Genomic DNA, 4,711 nt, shown 5'->3' on the forward strand with positions numbered 1-4,711 from the left:
GCGCATGCACCCTACAGTGAAAATCTCTCCAAAAAAAAAAAAATTTGACCAGAGAGGGACAGAGCGAGAGAGAAAGAGAGAGAGGGAAAGTGAGAGAGCAAGCCTCCAGGTCCAGGACTTGAACCGTGGTCAGCCATGTGGGAGTCCAGAGTCCTTAACCACCACGCCACCTGCCGGCCCCAGAGAGGTTTTTGCTATAGGGCGCGTGCGCTCGCCAGAAAGACAGAGAGACAGAGAAACATAAAGAGAGAAATCACCCCCCAGGGGGGATGGCCACTCTGCAATCCCTTCTCCTCCTTTCTCCTCTCGGGATCTTGGGCATGCACGCACACACGTATGGTGTGAGTTTAAGCCACCAGGTCTGGGACTCAAACCACGGTTGACTACATGGGAGTCCAGCAACATAGCCATTACGCTAACTCTGGTTTCCCCCACTTGGTATGTTTTTAAGCTGCTGGGTTCAGCCTCCAGCTGGGAGGTGGGATCTGGCTCCCCTACCCATGAAGCCTCCTGCTGGCCCTTAGCACTGTGTATATAGAAGGAGGAGAAGAAAGCCTGTGAGGAGAGAGGGACCTCACTGGGGATGGCTGGTCAGTGGGGACATGAAGAGAGCTGGGTACTGCCCTGCTGCTGATAGTTAGGGCTCCCATAGCATGCACACGCCACCCTTGTCATGCCAGGCTTGCCACCAGCAACATTCTTGACCCTTGCCAGGAATAAGCAGCCCTCTTGGGCCTGAATGCCTGGACAGGGCTGGTAGGACTGGCTACGAGGTTCTTCTCTCCGGAAAGCCAGGGACTGGACTTTGCTCCAAATCATGCTACAGCTGGGCACCTGGCAGTTCCAGGTCCCCTCCTGCAGTGACACTGTAGGGTACCACCCAGGCCTGCTCTGAGACCAAGACATTCACCCTCAGCTACCAGGAGCAGCCGCAGTCAAGATGCACCCCACCCATGAGTCGGCTCCAGTGGGGAAGAGCTACTCTGTCCAGAGCCCTGTGTCCCACGAGTCGGCTCCAGTGGGGAAGAGCCACTCTGCCCAGAGCCCTGTGTCCCACAGGGAGGCGCTCTGCACCAGCTGGCCATGTGGGTCCCTCCAGAGCCTCCGCTCCCAAGTGGCAGCAGAGCTGACTGCAAACCCTGCTGTTCGCCTATCACAGGGGCTGCCCCAGCTCAGCCCCCGGTTCAGCCCTGCAGGTTAGTCTCCAGTCTGTCCGGGAGTCTCAGGCTCTCGGCCCACCCTGGACTCCTGAGTGAGGGCATCAGAGGGACAGCATGGGGGCCAGCAGGTGACATGGAGGTTAAGGTGTTGGATTCCCATAGGGTCAGCCATGTTTTGAGTCCTGGGTCTGGCAGTTTGAAAAATCATGCCAGGTGCATGTGTGTGCATGCCCAAAAATCCTGAGAGGAGAAGATTGTGGCGTGGCCATCCCCCAGGGGAGGGATTTCTCACTGTCTCTCTCTGTCTCTTTAGTGGGAGACAACATAAACAACCCGAAGGGGCCGGCACGTGGCCTGGTAGTTAAGGGTGCTGAACGCCCACATGGCCCACCACGGTTGGCAGTCCTGGACCTGGCGGCTCAGGTTCACTTTCTCTCTTTCTTTTACTCTGTCCCTCTCTGGTCAAATTAAAGCAAATAAATAAAATTAAGTAAAATGATGCTTTTTTAAAAAACCTGAAAGAAAAAAAGGACGGTATGAGCAGAGGAGAGTCAACACATATGCTCAGGCCTGGGCCCAGCCTGCATGCACATATGTGTTCATGTGTGTGCTCTATGCCTGCCTGGTGCCCTATTGGAGGAGCCCCCTCATGGCCACCCAGCACTCAGCCTCTCTTCCCTTCCCACTCACCCTGAAAAAACTGAGTCAGTGCATGGTGCGACAGCTGGATCCCACAAGGCCAGCTGAGCCTGAAAGATATGCTGGGTGCAGGTGCATAGCCAAAATGCCAGGAGACCGGAAGAGGAGAGTGCGGTGGGATGGTCACCCCCAGGAGCCTCTGTGGCCTCTAGCAAAGGTAAAAAGAAAAGTCAGGCAACCTTCCAGACCCTCACTGCAGCCAGATCACGAGGGAGTGGAAACCACCCACCCGTAGGGGGGTCTCTGGGACTGAGTTCAGCGTTCCAGCCACAGGAAATCATCCTGGAGGCCAATGAGGCTTTGGAGAGCTATGAAAAGCAGAAGAAACCCCCTCCCTGGGTAGGGCTGGACCAGCCCCTGCTATCTGGGGAGGAGCCAGAGGGTTTTTTCTTTTCTTTTCTTTGGGGGGGAGGTGGGAGGGAGGTTTTTGCTATAGGGCATGTGCGCTGGGCAGAAAGTCAGAGAGAAGCAGAGACAGAAAGTGAGAAGTCACCCCCTGGGGGGATGGCCATGCCCTGCAATCCCTTCTCCTCCATTCTCCTCTGGGATCTTGGATTAAGCCCCCAGGTCCGGGATTCCAACTGCAGTTGACTACATGGGAGTCCAGCAACCTAGACATTACACCAACTGCTGGTCCCACCTGAAATCCATTTCTGAGAGCTCCCCTGCCCCATGGCCCAGGGTTTGCAAGGGACTCCAGGGCCCAGCAGCCAGCCCAGCACCCCTCAGCCTGCTCAGCGGCTGCCCATTCTGCCCAGGAGGCACTGACCCCAGAGTCTCCAGACAGGGCCATGGAGGGCAGGCTGTCTGCCGAAAAGCTGGATGTCAGGAAGCCCACTGACCTCACGAGGCTTCTGCGAGAATATGGCCACGCTGCAATCCCTTTTCCTCCACTTTTCTCCTGGGATCTTGGGCAGGCCCAGGCGTTTGATGTGGTTTTGAAGCCTCAGGGTCTGGGACTCGAACTACAGTCAGCTACATGGAGTCCAGCACCTTGCCGTCCAGGCCACTCGCTGGTCCCTGGCTTCTGCTTTGACAGCTGTCGGCTCCTCCTTCCCTGGAGAGGAGACTGAGTCAGCATGCTGAGTCCCAGTCTCTGTGGCCAGTAGAGGGGCCGCTCTCAAGGCCCTGCTTGTAAGGGCTCCAGGGAGGGAGGGGCCCCCATTGCTGAAGGCAGCCCCAGCCCCTCCCAGCCTGGAGCAGCCCCCAGTGTTGACCTCACCCCTGTCCTCTATTAACACCCTGCCTCCTCCAATAAACCTCTTAGCCCAGCAGCCACACTCCCAGGGAAAGGGGGGTCCAAACGCCCCCTTCTCTGGCCTGGCTCCACCTTCTCCATCAGTCTGCCCTACAGGCCATGGGGAGCCTTAGACTACAAACCAGGAAGTGGGGCAGAGATTGCGCCAGCCCCACACTCGGCCAGAACATCTGGAAAAGTGGATTGCTGGCCCCCGCCAGGCTCCTCGGCACCCCCCTGGAGTAGGGGCAGGGCTGCCTGCAGAGCAGTGGGGCAACCAGCCTTCCAAGAGCCTCCAGGCTCCTGTGGTGGCCACAGGGACACCACTGCTTGTGAAAATGGAATACATACTCTCCCCACCTCCCCCTCCACCCCACCCTACCCCCAGTCAGGGGCAGGATCCAACTGGGGAGCAGCCTGGGGAAGGCCTGGGGGAAGGGGCTGCTCCCACAGGAAGTAAGGGTGGGGTCGCCCAGGCCTGCCTCTCCTGCAGGGGTTTAGGACACCTAACCCTCCCACCCCCTCCCTCTCCTGGAAGCAGGGGTTTCCAGCTGGCAGCTGGCACAGCTGCTTGTCTCTCCGGCAGGAAGTCCTGGTTGGGGCTGGTGGTGCAGGGCCGGCTCAGCCTCAGCCCTGAGCCCTCAGAAAGGGGCAGCGGCTGGAGGGCAGGGTCCTGCCTCCTGGCCTTGGTGCATGCTCATCGCCAGGCTCCAACCCCCTCCTGTCCCTCTGTTCTGCCCAGCATCCCTGCCCTGCACAGCCAGGTGCTCTGAGAGGCTTGTGGGGCACCCTTCCAGCACGATCACAAGTCAAGAGGATGCAGGGCAACCCCTCGAGGGTTTTACAGGGCAGAGGCCCCTCGTGGGTTAGGAGGGTGGGATAGAGTCTGCCACCACAAGGGGCCCTGTGGATCCACCAGGTGAACCCTCCACCCATGGGGAGGGCCTCCACTCAAGGGCTGCTGCTTCCCTGCGGGCGCTCCCTGTCTCTTCCTTCTTCTGGGCCAGGCACTGCTCTCCCAGGCTCCCTTCCCGTCCCTGGGGCAGTCCGACTTGAAATGACAAGCAAGATGGACAGCCCGGTGCCATTTGGGGAGGGTATGGGAGGTGGGCAACCACACGCTCCAGACAGGCGCTCAGCGCTTCCTCGCCTTGGTCCTGGCTTTCTCACTCCAGCAGGCCCAGCCCAAGACATGTCACCCTTGGGAGGCAGGAGGGGAGGAGGCTCCAGCAGAGACAACACCCTCCCCGCTCCCTCCTTCCTTCCTGGCAGGCCCGGTGCCCACTGCCTGGACACAGACTCCCCGGCCCACGCGGCCACCCAGCCTGCCTTCTCCGCTCGAACGCTCAGGCTGAGGAGGCAACCCGCAAGCACCGGGGCTCCCTCCAAACGCACCCCACGTCTGTGGCCCAACTGCTTCCACAAAGCCCAGAGCACAACGCCCCTCGAGGGCCCAGGCAAGCTTCAAGACGGGCTGGCGCTCTTGGGCTGACCCCCGACCGGCGGAGTGGGCTCGGAAGCCGTGGGGAGACCAGGCTGCAGGTGGGGGCGGGGCGGGGCGCCGGGGCACGGCTGGGGGGCTCGGGTCGGGAACGGGACAGGTGGGAGCAGAAGG

Source organism: Tupaia chinensis, unplaced genomic scaffold (assembly GCF_000334495.1).
Source record: "Tupaia chinensis unplaced genomic scaffold, TupChi_1.0 Scaffold000178_1, whole genome shotgun sequence".
Lineage (NCBI taxonomy): Eukaryota > Metazoa > Chordata > Mammalia > Scandentia > Tupaiidae > Tupaia > Tupaia belangeri.